The sequence below is a fragment of the Muntiacus reevesi genome, chromosome 12 (assembly GCF_963930625.1).
Source record: "Muntiacus reevesi chromosome 12, mMunRee1.1, whole genome shotgun sequence".
Lineage (NCBI taxonomy): Eukaryota > Metazoa > Chordata > Mammalia > Artiodactyla > Cervidae > Muntiacus > Muntiacus reevesi.
Genome location: NC_089260.1, coordinates 3,569,273 through 3,585,412, shown reverse-complemented (window position 1 = coordinate 3,585,412; position 16,140 = coordinate 3,569,273). Strand labels below are relative to the sequence as shown.

The 16,140-nt window shown below is 41.5% G+C and overlaps 1 protein-coding gene across 1 annotated transcript in view; it reads right to left on the bottom strand.

The window, feature by feature from the left end:
* RALYL (RALY RNA binding protein like) overlaps positions 1-16,140 on the bottom strand; it is a 767,040-nt gene that overhangs the window by 669,471 nt on the left and 81,429 nt on the right. The window lies entirely within an intron of this gene.

The following is a 16,140-nucleotide window of genomic DNA, read 5'->3' as shown; positions in this document are numbered from 1 at the left end:
TCCATGACCCATAGACAGAGAATTTCTGGATCATAAAAAACATCAAGACCAAAGGAATAGTTCCTCATGGAGTCAACATTTTTATGTACATCAGTGGTAAGATTAAAAAGAAAAAGTTTTCAATTTGCTTTAGTGTTCAAAAAAGAAATCTGAGATATAAATACCTGTGCTTTTAGTCTTACGTTGTGTGTGTGTGTGTGTGTGTGTGTGTGTGTGTTCAGCTGTGTCTGACTCTTTAAAGCTTCATGGACTGTAGCCCGCCAGGCTCCTTGGTCCAGGGATTTCCCAGGCAAGAATAGCAGAGTGGGTTGCATTTCCTTCTCCGGGGGATCTTCCCAACCCAGGGATCGAACACACATCTCTTACACCTTCTGCACTGGCAGGTGGATTCTTTACCACTAGCGCCACTTGGGACGCCAGTTCTACTTTAGAGAATGAAAATTCTATTCTTTCTTCTGAGCTACATATCTAAATATTACCTAAGAGTGAGTAAACTTAGTTTCAAGATATTATGTACAGATTTTGCAGAGTAGTAATTCCCAAATATGCATCCAGGTCTCTGAATTTAACCAACAGAGATTATCCCTGTGTCTTCCCTCTCGATTATTAGATTTTAATAATACTCGATAGCAAAGCAAAATAATAATAGTAAATAAAATATCATTAAAAACAAGTTGTTACGGGGGAAACGTAAAGGCCTTCTACTCAGATTAGTGTACTCAAGCACACAGGTGCAGCACCACCACTATCACATTTACGTAGCAGGATTGTTAAAACCGCATGTTCATATTTAAGCAAAATGTCATTACTGGCATTTGATTGGGAACCTGGATTTTGAAGGCCTCAGAGCAGCTTGATATGGGGAAAATGTACTTTTGGCAAAGTAATCAAAAGGCAAGTATTAGTTTTGCAATGAGAAAGAAGACAAGGATACAGAGCCAGTGGACATGGGAGACACACAAGGCGCCTCTTTCATGCTTACATCTTCCTAGTTTTTTTTTCCCTCTCTTTAAATGTGTAAACAGCTTTTTATTCACAATGGCCTTGTCATCTAGAATTGTTAAATACAGAATAACAAATACTAAATCAAATTACATTTTTCTTTTTTTCCTATATTTTCCTTCTCCCCCAAATTTCTGTCACACAAATGGGTAAAAGAAGAATAATATTTGGACTTTCAAGCTCGTTTTAGCTTACCTCTAGCTGAACCTAGTTTTCGACCTAAACATAAATAAATAAACAAACAGTGACAGTTTACATGGAGGCGTGATGCTTACGTATTTGAGTAATCCTGCATCTCTCATTTCCCACCAAATGAAATATATCTCCTCTCTCCTTTCTCATTCTTATACAGTCTGAGTTTTGCTCTGCAATTCAATGTTTCTTTGCAGGAAATATATTTCATCCTTGATGACATCTCAAACAAAGTGGGCAGCTAAAGTGACGTTTCTCCTTAAATCTACAAACCAAAATGTGACTGGCACGCTGGGAGATGACCAGCATTGCTGTCTCCTGTATTTAGGCCGCTGTGTAATCTCATCCCCTTGAGTGGATCCTTACTGACTCGTTTCTACTGGGTGCAGTGTGGCAGGGGGGACGTGACTGACTTGCGGTTAGTAATAAAACAACTGGCTTCTACTTGAGGCTGCCTTGCTCCCTTGCTGGGGGGAGCCAGCTGCCGCAGCGCGAACTGCCCCTCGGACAGGCCCACGTGCCAAGCGCGTGGCCTGCAGCAGAGAGGACCCGGGGCCTGCCAAGGGCCGCACGGGACCGAGCCTGGAAGAGCATGCTTTCTCAGGAGGCCTTGAGGTGGCGGGGCTGCAGCCTTGTGAGCGGCCCTGAGTCAGAGGCAACAAGACTCCAGGTTCCCGAGCTAGAGACAGATAATAAACGTGCGATGCTTTACGGGGCTTGCGTTGACTGTGTAGTAACACATCGCTAACACAAAAAGCCATAAATCTGCCCTCAAACTGTAAAATCTTATGATTGACAAATTCATATTCAGTGCTGAAAAATGCAAATCCACCTAGCCAAACTGAATAATGCTAGACTGAAAGGCATCAATCTAGCAAATGTATATAACTATTTTTATATCTCTACCTCTATATCTGTATCTACATATTTATATCCGTGTCACCTATCTGAGAGGGTTGGTTGGCCACAGAAAAGGCCTTCCCTGCTGCAGAACAGAGTGAACAAGCTATTGTATCCTTATTAACTACACCAGTTCTGACTGTTCCATCACGCAGTTTCTGATGTACCTTATAAGGCATTCACACAGGGCGAAATCTTTGCTTCTGTTACTCCCCGAAATATTTGTGTGTTTTCATCATGATTTATAAATAAAATTTCATTTCACTTGCCATGAAGTTCTGTCTAAAGTAGCAAATAAACTAGTTATATGGACACTAGTGTTCTGGTCCATGTGACAATGGTGTTTTTCATTTTCCTGATAAAATGTTTACTCAGCCAGATGTCCCATCACAGTAAATTGACCACGTTAATGAAAATCATTCTGAAATCTCACAGGTAGTGGCTTCCTAGTCTTCCCTTCAGATGGATGTTTTTACAAACTTCAGTCGCTTTCTTTTCAATAAACATATATATATATATATATATACATATATATATACACACACATATATATGTTTGTATATAATTTTTCTACTAATAATCAAAAGTAATCTTAAAATCTTATTTTCAGGGTAGCCTAATAATTATTAACAATGCCACTGAGTTAATCTAGGACCAGAAAATTCACTTATCTTAAATGCCCAAGTCAGTTTGAGCACATTTATACATCTGTGCAGCGATCACCACGATACAACATAAATGCCTGGAATCGCTCTGAATTGCTCTGTGCTCACTTACAGCCAGGAGCCGCTCCCGCTCAGCCTCAAGCTGCCCAAGGTTTACTTTCCGTCTCTACAGCTCTGTCTTCCCGAGAACTTCAGTATGAGTGCAGTGATGTAACAGGTAGGGTTTCCCAGGTGCTGCAGTAATAAAGAATCTACCTGCCAATGCAGGAGACGCAAAAGACATGGACTTGATCCCTGGGTCAGGAAAATCCCATGGAGGAGGAAATGAAATCAGTTCCGGTATTCTTGCCTGGGAAATTCCATGGATAGAGGAGCCTGGTGGGCTACAATCCACGGGGCTGCAAAGAGTCAGCCACGACTGAGCGCGCGCGCACACACACACACACACACACACACACACACGCACACACATTAATATAACACGGAGTCGCTCATGGCTAGCTGCTTTTACTTGGCAAAATATTTTTGAGATCTATTCATGTTTTCTCATGTATTGGTAGTCCATTCCATTTATCACTAAATCACATGCCATTATTTACCCCCCAAAATTGAAAACTCCTTTTAGAAGTTTCACATTTCTATTTTTTACATTTACGTCTTTTAGAAACTACCCTGAGTGGGATTCTTACTGCTTTTTGTGTTATTTCTGGGTTGTTTCTAGCTTGATATGTGTGCGTCTGTGTGTATATAATGTGTATGTACCCCGTGACCTAGTTGAAATAAGAATTTTGAAGAATAAAAAAGATAACAATGGTTTCACAAGCATAACAAAGACAAAATTAAAGGCATCTATTTTCATCAGGTGAGGTCATTAGCAAAAATGGATTTCTTAAGATATCATAAAAATATTTAATTTTCAAAAATTGATTAAGGAAAGCTGTAATGGAAGAAAGAAGAGCTAATGTCCCCAACCACCACACAGTCATTAAATAAGGACTAAAGGCAATAAACTCCCGCTGGCTCCATCTGTATTCACAACAGGAGTCCCACAGCCCCACATTTGTCAATCAGTCCCACTAAGACTTGTGCTGAATAATGCAGCTGCTTACTAAAGCATTCAGCGTGTCATGGCAGAAGTGGCCACCAGTCCATAAATTTCAAATTAATTAGTTTTTAATTTATCTGTATTCACCAATACACTTCTACTCTAACTATGAAATAGAGACCTTCTTTCTCATATTAATTATATAATCCCTACAGTGTAAAATAAGAGAGCTTGAATGCACTAAAACCTTTAGAGGAAAAATGAGTTATAAACTGACAGTGGTCACCTGAAACGCAGCGGTTTATCACATCTGCAATGCTATGCAGCACCACTGTTTACACTCACTACTAATTACTGAGTACTCTTTCCTTTTCTGGCTTTGTTTATGCAGTAGGAAGAGTGTCACAGTGACTTTTTAAACTGTCTTTAATGTGACTATACATGCTAACAGGTTACTACATAATACGCAAGTCTTCTCCTACCCGCTTCGCTGTTAATATGCTTCCCTTGCCTTAGAAGAACTTAGAAGCAAAGAAAGCAGGAAACACTCATTCAGATGTGAGATGGAAAAGGACCCATCCGGTCTTCCTTCTTACTGGAGAAGGCTCCTGCATGTGAAGGCGTCCTTGGGGACTCAGTGGCGAGGAACCTGTCTGCCAATGCAGGAGACGTGGGTTCAGCCCCTACGCTGGGAAGATCCGTTGGAGGAGGAGATGGCCACTCACTCCAGTGTTCTTGCCTGGGACATCCCCTGGACAGAGGAGCCTGGCGGGCCCCCCTCCACAGGGTCCCAGGGGAGTCAGACACGACTTAACGACTGAACAACAGACAGATACTTTGTTATGGACATCGCTTGGATGGAATGGACTGAACAGAACAATCATGCTGGCAGGCAGGAAAAGTCCTAAGATGGCCTTTGTTCTGAATTTGCACTCCAAATTAACACCGAAAGTAGTGGCTAAACCAGCCCAAAGAGAACGGTTGTCTGAGGAGGCCTAACAAGTACCTGAGAAAAGAAGAGAAGCTAAAGGCAAAGGAGAAAGGGAAAGATACATCCATCTGAATGCAGAGTTCCAAAGAAGAGCAAGGAGAGATAAGAAAGCCTTCCTCAGCGATCAGTGCAAAGAAATAGAGGAAAACAATGCAATGGGAAAGACTAGAGATCTCTTCAAGAAAATTGAAAATACCAAGGGAACATTTCATGAAAAGATGGGCTCAATAAAGGACAGAAATGGTATGGACTGAACAGAAACAGAAGGGATTAAGAAGAGGAGGCAAGATACAGAAGAAGTGCCCAAAGAAGGTCTTCATGACCAGGAAAACCACGATGGTGTGGTCGCTCCCTAGAGCCACACATCCTGGAGTGTGAAGGCAAGTGGGCCTTAGGCAGTATAACTGTGAACGAAGCTAGCGGAGGTGCTGGAATTCCAACTGAGCTATTTAAGATCCTAAAAGACGATGCTATGAAAGTGCTGCACTCGATATGTCAGTAAAATTGGAAAACTCAGCAGTGACCACAGGACTGGAAAAGGTCAGTTTTCATTCCAATCCCAAAGAAGGGCAATGCCAGAGAATGTTCAAACTACCAATGAATTGTGCTCATTGCACGTTACTGAGGTAATGCTCAACATCCTTCAAGCTAGACTTCAACAGATTTAGAAAAGACAAGGAACCAGAGATCAAATTGCCAACATCTGCTGGATCGTAGAAAAAGCAAGAGAGTTCCAGAAAAACATATACTTCTGTACTGCACCAAATTCTGTGACTGTGTGGATCACAGCAAACTGCAAGATTCTTAAAGAGATGGGAATACCAGACCACCTGACCTGTCTCCTGAGAAATCTGTATGCAGGTCAAGAGACAACAGATAGAACTGGAATGGAACAAGAGACTGGCTCCAAATCAGGAAAGGAGTACATCAAGGCCATATATCATCACCCTGCTTATTTAACTTATATACAGAATACATCAGAGAAATGCCAGGCTGAATGAAGCTCAAGCCGGAATCAAAATTTCCAGGAAAAATATTAACAACTTTGGATATGTAGATGATATTACTCTAATGGCAGAAAGCAAAGAGGAACTAAAGAGCCTCTTAATGATGCTGAAAAGGGAGAGTGAAAAAGCTGGCTTAAAACTCAACATTCAAAAAACTAAGATCATGGCATCCAGTCCCATCATTTCATGGCAAACAGATGAGGGAAAAATGGAAACAGTGGAGGATTTTATTGTCTTTGGCTCCAAAGTCACTGCAGATAGTGGCTGCAGCCATGAAATTAAAAGACACTTGCTCTTTGGAAGAAAAGCTATTACCACCCTAGACAGCATATTAAAAAGCAGAGATATCAATTTTCTGACAAAGCTCCATATATTCAAAGCTATGTTTTTTCCAGTAGTCATGTGCAGATGTCAAATTTGGACCATAAAGCAGGCTGGCGCTGAAGAATTGATGTTTTTGAACTGTGCTGCTGGACAAGATGCTTGAGAGTCCCTGGGACAGCAAGGAGTTCAAATCAGTCAGCCCTAAAGGAAATCGACCCTGAATCTTCATTGGAAGGGCTGATGCTGCAGCTGAAGCTCCAATACGTCAGGCGCCTAATGCAAAGAGCTGACTCTTTGGAAATGACCCTGATGCTGGGAAAGACTGGGAGCAGGAGAAGGGAACGGCAGAGGATGAGATGGTTGGACCGCATCACTGACTCGATGGACGAATTTGCACAAACTCCAGGAGATAGTGAAGGACAGGGAAGCCTATCATGCTGCAGTCTACGGGGTCACAGAGTCAGATGTGACTGAGGGAGTGACATCAACAATCACTGTAATAATTTTAGCTTTTCTTAATTTGTAAAGTGGATATACCTATGGTTTACTGAAGCAAACATGAAAGGAAATAAACTGCAAAGTAATACAATAAACCACAGAAAATGCATTATTATTATTACCGTTTTCTTTATTCATGGTTTTATTTTGCCTTAGGCCAAGTTCATCTCCAATAATTTTATGAAAAACACTAGTTTTTGAACCTACACTTTTTACATTGGACTGTAAATTGCTTTTTCTGCAACAACTCAATAGAGGTGTGTCGAAATTTAAGAGATTAGTATTTTCATCCTCCCCAAAAACTTCATATTTATTAGCAGACCGTCTCCCTTCCCCCTTAGCCCCAGCCCCCAGAGACTTCTTATCTACTTTCTCTCTCTAGGACTTGCAGGTTCTGTATATTTCACACACGTGGGGTCATGCCATGTGCATTTGGAGGCTCCTTTCACTTATGATTTCAAGCTTCATCCGTGTTGCAACATGTATCAGCACTTCACTCCTTTGTTTAATTTTAAATGACACTCCACTATATGGCTTACCACCTTTTATTTATTTGTTCATCAGCTGATGGATATTTGAGTCATGCTACCTTCAGCTATTTGGAATAATAGGGCTGTGAATATTTATGAACACATTTTTATATCAACGTGTTGTCAATTCCTATGTGTATATACCTAAGGGCAGAAATGCAGGTCATATGGTTAACTCTACATGTTTAACAGTTTGAGGAACTGCCAAATGGTCTTCCAAAATTGACGCATCATTTTACAGGCCCACCTGAAATATGGAAGGGGTCTATTTTCTCCACATCTTCACCAAGACTTACTGTTTTCAGTCTTTTTGATTATAGCTACTGTAGTGGGTTTTGCGACTTTGGCTTGCATTTCTCTAATGGCTAATGACTTTGAACAACTTTTCACATGATTGTTGTCCATTTGCCTATCCTGCTTGGTGAAATGTCTCTTCTCATCCCTTACTCATTTTTAAGTTGGGTTCTTTGTCTTTTTATTTGGAGTTGTAAGAAATTCTTTCTGAGTGCAATTTCCTTTGCACTCAAGTACAATCCAGTGGCTCCTTCAGTCAGAGTCTGTTGGATAGCATCAACAGACTCTTTGCTCAAAAATGTCTCTTTTTCCATATTTGCCTTTCCTCTCTCTTCTGGTGACAGTTTGCTACCCCTGGACTGTGGAAACCTCCCTGCAGGGAGGATTTGTGTTTGCTTCTGCTGGTCCCAGGAGGCTTCTGGGGCTTCACTGATCTCCACACCCTGCCCGGTGGTAAGTCAGCCTCCACTCACACAGCCCAGCTGGGGACTGAACTCTCCCAAAGAATCAGGTTTCTTTCCCACGCATACCCTGAAGAAATCCTGAGACATGACCTTCCAAGCTTCCTCGGTCAGAGTTCTTTTAATCCTCCTTTCACTGGACGGGGGAAGGAGTCTAAGCTTCAGGTTCTAACTTCCTGTGGGCCGGGACCACATCTCCCGTTCTCCTCCAGACACGGGACCGACGTGTGTGTGTGCTCTGCTTAGCCGCTCAGTCGTGTCTGACTCGCTGTGACCCCACGGACTGCAGCCCCGTAGGCGTCTCTGTCCGTGGGATTCTCGAGGCAAGAACACTGGAGTGGGCTGCCATGTCCTCCTCCAGGGGATCTTCCTGACCCAGGGATTGAACCCATGCCTCCTGCATCTCCTGCACGGCAAGCAGACTCTTCAGCTGAGCCATCGGGGAAGCCCCATTGAGCTGATATACCCCGAGAACACGTCTCACCACTGCTAAGTGGGGTGCCCCTGGTTACCGCAGCACTTCTTCCACACATCTGACACACTTGGCGTCGGACTGCAGATTGCTCTTGAGAGTGATGCCTCTCATGGAGGTGATGATGACTTGTGAATATATGGGTATGGCCGACACAGGCAGAATAACAATCTTCGAAACAGCCTCCATAAGATAGATGAAATGTTTCCAGCAGTTCATGACTGCAGCTATTTGAAGAGCCCCTCACTATACTGGACTGCCTCGTAGAGCCCCGATATCCTGAAGCATTTGCTAAAAAGGATGTGCCCTGCTTCTGGTAGCTTCATGGCATCTAGGATTAGCCCTGCCACCATTCACAGCGGCCACAAGCTGTTTAAGTTATTCTCAGGGATCCATACAGAAGTTTCCCCTGTAATTCTCAGTTGAAACCATTCTGCATATTATCCACTTTAGTAACCTGAAAAATGACGCAATTGTGACACTGGTACACATCGATAGTCTTGGCAACAAACCCTTGGAAAATAAAATCCGGTATAGAGTAGCCTAGTCCCCTGATACTGAATCTGGTATAGACAAAATTCTTGAAATTCTCTCCACTCTGATTTCTATTGCAGTGATGCAGATTATGCAAGCCCTGGTGAAAAATAGCTCTCAATCACTGACCTGAAACTCTGAATTACTGTGGCCCAATCAGGTAAGGTATTCTGTATCCATGGCAAAGACATCAGTGAACATTCAAGGAACAAGCACGTTTTGTTCTTAGATGCAGCTTCCAGGGTTTGCTAACAGATACTTTTAAGTGGCATTCAGAGAGGAGAAAAAGAATGTCGTGTAGTCAAGATGCGGGTATGCATAACAGTGCTTGACTCACAGTAAATGCTTAGCAAATATTATTTTAATGAAAGCTGTTGGGGACCCCTCTAGAGGCGCAACAGCAAGTAAGCAGCAGCAGCTTCCTTCCAGCACCTGGCGATTCAGCTATCAAGGTGTGACAAAAATAGACAATGAAAATACAATATACAACTTAAAAAAGAGAGAAAGCCCACGCATAAGAGGCATCAGCCACTGTGGGATTAACCAGCAGTGGATGCTTTAGCTACTGCAGGGGTGCAGAATTTAGGACATTGTAGGTAACACAGCTAAAAGGGATTTAGAATTAGAACTGGCAGTCTTGAAGGATCCTCAGGAAAGTAATCAGAGCCCTAAAATGCACAGATTACATTAGATTACACGAAACGATCCTCCTTTCTTGTGTGAAAGATGCAAAGAACAGATTATGATTATTCTCCTCTATCAAGACTGCCAAGCAAGATTGTTCTGCCCTTTTCTGTAAGATTCCTGCAGATTTGCTCTCAGAGTGAATAATGAGCGCATCTGCTGCTTAAGGCCCGGTGTTTACACTCTTTCTCGGAGAAGTCCCTGCATGCTGATGAGGCAGAGAGGCATCCTTTGTCTCTCACACCAATGGAAAGGATTGGCATTTACCTACTGAGGCTGTAATTTGATTTCTCCGGGAGCTCTCAATCTCTGTCCCAGGGAAAGTTATGAAAAGCAAAGGGTCAAAGCACTTCTTGCCAGAGGACTAGCCTGATCTGTCTGACCCAGCTTTGAAGTCTAGGATAGCTTCATATTTGCAGACTCCCACCTTTAGGACTAAAGATATAAGTGATACTGGAAAAATCCTACTATACCCTGACACTGCACTTGATAGGCAGCAAAGGAAATATAAATCTCACTGGTCTTGTTCTCTTGGAACTCTGAAGTTTCCTTCTCATTGTTATTAAGACAATAGCACCACAATCTATTCCAGAAGCAAAGGACTCCCCAGTGGGAAAGACAGGAAACAAGAGGACCAGGATCTGAATAGACAAAGTGTGTCAGGGACCACGCTGAAGGTGAGAAGGACGACAGGCAAAAAATCGCAATGGCAAAGAACCAGGAGGCATATTTAGGGGATCTGCAGTGAGCCAACTTGGCTGGTGAAGACGATTTCTGCAGAAATATAATGGGATGTGAGGCATGATAAATGGAAGTTGAAATGAGGCTGTGGAGTAGCTTGAAAACTATACTACAGAGGAGCCCATAAATGTCAGGGAACCAGTCAAAGTTTTTGACTCAGGCAGCAACAAGATCAAAAGGAGTTTTAAAAGATTATTGTGGGGCTGTCTCTAGGTCAGACTCTAGGAAAGGGTGTGAGAGAAGAGGCTCATGTAGTTGGTGAGTCAAGATATGATCCGGCTAGGATGATAAACGGAGAAAACAGAAAGAGGGTGGAACGCGAGAACCAGAATTGCTCAAAGATGCAGCGTCTGGTCCTGATGAAAAATCGCAAGTCAGTGGGGAGACGCTTCTGAGTGGCAGATCTCAAGACCGGGTAATATGCACAAAGGTGGTGCCCGTTAAGACAGGTCAGAGTCACGAGCAGCTGCGGGAACCACGCTCACCCTGATCAAACAGACCGCCAGGTCCCCAAACTTGAGACGGTGTGGAGCAGAGAGAAGACAGGACGGCCCCTCCTTCCGTGTCCCTTCTCTGTAGACCCTCCAGGGTTATCGCCCAGTCCCAGGGCCCAGGCCCTTAATGACACCTACCAAGGCCTTCCGTGTATAAAATACCACTCGCAGGTTCTGAAGATAAGCACGCAGACAACTTGAAGGGGCCTTTTTTCTGCAGACCACAACCACCTAGAAGGGAAAGTCTACGGAGAAAGCTGTTTCCCTTTGGAACGGGCAAAGAGGTAGGAAGGACCAGGCTTTACAAACACACCCAGCTCAAGAGAGTAGATTTGCTCCTACAGTCTCCCCAATCTAGGACCCGGCCCTTTCTAGCCTTTAAAACTTAGTTGCGGCCCAATCTCCTTTAAAATCTTTTCCAAAGCAACTGAGCATGTTATTTCATGCTTTTCCATGAGCATTTAAACTCATGAGCAATGCCATAGTTTTGTTTTTTTTCTACATTAAATTAATTCATTCAATTATCTATTCATTCAACAATACTTACTGAGTTTTGTCAAAGGAAATCCTGAAGGTGTAATTGTTACAAGTATACATTTACATCACTGTCGACTTCAAGGAGTTCATGCATTTTAGGATTATAGTTTGTCTCTTCAACTAAAATGCTGGCTTCGTGAAGAAGACTTACATATTTGCTTAGCATTTAGCAGAATGCTAAGCCAAGGCATAAACATTAAATACATGAATAACTAAGTACTGAAAGAAAAAAAAATCAATCTTTAATATCAAAGCAACATATTAACCTTTGGTCAACAACTACAGCCATTTAAGCATAAACTAGTGATTTAAATTACATTCAGAATGGAAGAATTGACATTATTTACTATCAATCATCTCATTTTGAAAGTATCTTGCCAGCTCATGATTACATAAGATTAGTAGAACCATATATTCCTTAATATTACAGTTCTTTCTGTCCTATAAATAGATTTATTCCTATCAACAGAAAGTTTCCTGTCAAATTACTTCAAGAATGACTGACAACTAGCCTATGGTTATAAAGAATAAACTGAAAACTGTGAGTTAAGTCAATAGATTAGTCACAGGTATTTTAATATTAAACAATAAACATTTAATGCAGGAGGCCAATATTTAATTAATATTTGCAAGGCCAAAATTTCACACTTTTTCTGACTAATAATTGCTCACCTTTAAAGTGGGCTGTGTTTCATCAAAATATAGCTGGAGACACCAAACTTAGGTCAATAGTGAGGAGTAAGTTTGTTACTGAGAAATTAAAATTACATATAGACAGCCACATGCACAGTCGTGTCCGACTCTTTGCAACCCAGCGGACTGTAGCCTATCAGGCTGCTCCATCCATGGGATTCTCCAGGCAAGAATACTGGAGTGGGCTGCTATTTCCTTCTCGAGGGGATCTTCCCAATCCAGGGATCAAACCCAGGTCTCCCACATTGCGGGCAGACGCTTTAACCTCTGAGCCATCGGGGAAGCCCCACATAGAGACAGATAATTTTTTAAATGACTTGACTGTGACTCTCAGCCAGAGCCATACTGTACACTGCCACCAGCTCCATAGACACGTGTAAAACTGAAGCAGAACTTGCACCAAACAGCGACGTTTTCCCACACGCCTATGTCCTCTGCTCTTTTCTGTTCTAATCCAGTGTGCTCCGTTCTATTCCAGTCTTCTAAAAGTGCTAAATTTAGCTTAAAATTAATTTCATCAACCACGAAGAGATCACCAATAGGTCGGGAAACTATTGTTCCAGAACATTCTACACAATTCATCTAGAGACTGACATTTTTTCTCAATTCAAAATATATATAGAAGATAATTCATAGTAGTTATTTTACAGAACAGGATAAGACAATTTGCTGAATTACACTTAAAATCTGTATCTTTCACTATATAAAGAGTTATGTTGCTGCTCCTGCGTTAGTCACTAACTCATGCCTGACTCTTTGCCACCCCAAGGACGGTAGCTTGCCAGGCTCCTCTGCCCATGGGGTTCTCTAGCCAGTACTGGAGCGGGTTGCCACCTCCTTCTCCAGGGCATCTCCCCAAACCAGGGATGGGGCCCAGCTGTGCCTTCCGTTTGCAGTCAGAGCTTTACCACTGAGACACCTCGGAAGCCCACCGGGAGTTACAGAACCCAATCATTAGAGTTTGTCTGCTTTCTGTTTGCAAAAAATGCTTAAAGAACAGATTCAGACTTTGTTCCATATTTACTATTTGATGTCACCAGAAAAAGAAACTATAAACATTTTGATAAACACATTGAAAGACAGTCTGCTTTCAGTTCAGTATTTGTAAACATTCCTAGCTCATAAGTAAACTGGAAATGCTATTTTGAGTCACCAGTGTGAATCAGAGCAAAGATTCTTATGCACATAAAAGCTGCAATGAAAGAGCGCACTATATTTTTCCACTAGTGAAAAAGCACAGTTTCCAGAATGAAATGCTAAACCAGAAGGCTAGGCTTGAAACACTGAAATTAATAACATCTACAAACAGAAAACCTTATCAAAAACTTCTGACGTGGAGCCATGGCTCCTACAGCCATCAGTATCACACAAATTTCCATCAACAGAGAAGAGCTGACTTTATTCCTACGAAAATACTCTAAGTACGTACTGATAAGAAAACTATGAAAAAAAAAAAACAGGTTCAAGATGAGTAAACGTTGAGACAAAATTTTCTGTCAAGTGTTTTATTATGTCAAGTCTATTGTCAAGCAATTAGTTTATAAACACATATGGATTTTATTTTAAAATGTACAAAAACCTGAATTGATGTAATGAACTTTAAAAAAAGCAATCTATACATCTTACAACCACTAAGATAGCTATTTTAATGCTATATCATAAATAAAGCAATAAACATGTTGAAAATGAAATTTTCAAACATCAATTCCTAGAAAATGAATAAATTCAGATAGAATTAATGAAGACCTGCTCAAACATTTTGGACTAATATTATGGAGCCATATTTTCCTATTGTAAAAGAGCATATGGAGAAATGGAACTTTTATTATATATTGATCAATACATTATAAATGAAAGCAAGTGTCACTCAGGATTTTTCTGTGATAGCTTATAAGTAAATTAGATATGTATTGAAGAATTTGATTTAAAATTCTTTATTCTATCTGAAAAAATGATTTATTCTATCTGAATAAAATTCAGTAATCAACCAAAAATGAATACATAATAATAATACATGAATATTTAGAAACAGTTTTCTATACTTCCATAAAAGTTGGTTGGAATGATCATATTTAACCATAATTACGACAGCACAACAGTTTAACAATCAACATATTGATAACAGAAACTTGCAATACCAAAATTATCATCTGCTATATTTCAGAAAGTGTTTATATCACCTCAAAATTTCAACAATAGCTAAACAGATAAGAAAAGCAAAATCGTAACACAGAATTAGCGGTAAACTGGTTTATTCTAAGAAAATCAGGATTGTTAGAACTTGTAATCAGTATGGAGAGAAGCATCACTCATGTAATTTTTAGATAATTATTTCTACTCTTGACAAATGAGCGACGTAATCCCAGAGCTCACATCTTCCTTCTTGCATGTCCCTGTTTTCCTGGTTGGCCAGTGGGATTAGCTGCGTACACCTGTGGCCACCAACAATGGCCACCAAGAATCTGCCTTACCCTTTTACTCATTCAGAAGTGCTCCTACCGCTAATCTGCGCTGGTCTGGTGAGTTTCTCTCATCAACACAGCATGGCTGATAATAAACGTGAAGTCACGTCCTCAGACATCAGTCAGGCCTGAATAGAACTGGCAGCTGCTACTCCTCCCTTAGGAGGCTCAGACCCCCCATGCCACGAGATACCCAGGTAGCCGTGTAGGCAGGCCCGCTGGAGGAGAGCTAACTTAGGGCTCTGGCTGAAGCCAGTCCTGCAACCGGATGTAAGGAGCTTCACGACTGATGACATCTAAGACCAGACAGAAAGAGTCAATACACAGGGTCAGGAGGAAAAAGAGCCGCTATTGTGTTACCACTGAGTTTCTGTGTGGTTTGTCACCCAGGGGTCGGTAACCGAAACGGTCAGTTTGCTTCCTCATACGATCTCAACCTCACTGCAGGACACATCTAATGTTAAGCGCGATCCTTCATGTGTAACTGCCAGAGTAGGAATACAGACAGAACATAATAAAATAAAATGCATAAAAGGTATTTGATGCAATCCAAATGAACCCCTCTCTGATTCTAGCCTTGCCAGAGCATGAGCTGAAACCAAGTACCGCTGTCAGCTGTGACCACTGGCCTGTAGCATCCCTGACGCCACTCTCAGGGGGCCTGATGGGAAATTCAGGGTGTATGCTCACATGGAGAGACTTCTATCACACACCCAGACTTTCAAAACATGTGATACGCTATCACGGTTTCCTCTTAGGCACTGCTTTATATATATATATATATATATATATATATATATGGTTTTCCATTGTCCTTGCTATTCAGAACAATAAAAAACACCATGACTAAAAGTAGCATGAAAAAGACAAGTAGTGGTTTGATCATTTAGAAAAAACATTAAGCATGCATAAAAGCACAAACCAGGAAAAATATGTTTCTTAATGATTGTGTAAATGAGTATGTACCCCAAATGTCCAAATCGGATCATTTCAGATGTCTTTATCTATTAAAGCATGTTAAACGACCATGAGGAAGATGATACTCCGGTCTCAAATTTCATGCTGACGGAGTATCCCTGCTCAAGTTGCGTAACATCTTTATGCCTCATTTTACTGAACCATTAGAATGAGAATCCCTGCCCCTACATACATCACAGGAAATCTGTTCAAATAAATGAGATAATATATATGAAAGTACTTTTGAGGACTACCCAAGAGGGTAGTTAATGACACATGAGAAAAATGTAAGGCATAGAACACAGGGCCTGGAGGGGGATTTAGAGGTCAAGCTAAGCAACATCTCTTCTGCATTACCATTCACCTTGGGCTTCACCTACACTGTAAAGGCAGGCCATTTCATTTTCAGGCGGCTCTAATTGCTAGTAATGAACTTAAATAATCTGTGTCCTTGTCGCTTCTGCCCTTTGGCCCTATTTCTCTCCTACGGCACAACGATGAACATTTCTATCTCCAGTGTGATTCAATACAGAAGCACACCATCGAAGCCTGAGCTAGTCTTTGAGCTCCAGGCATCAGTAACACGGGGTACTAAGACGAGGTCTGTGGTCTCACGGTCATCCAGGCTAGCAGGAAGAGGCACGTCTGGTGAGCGCC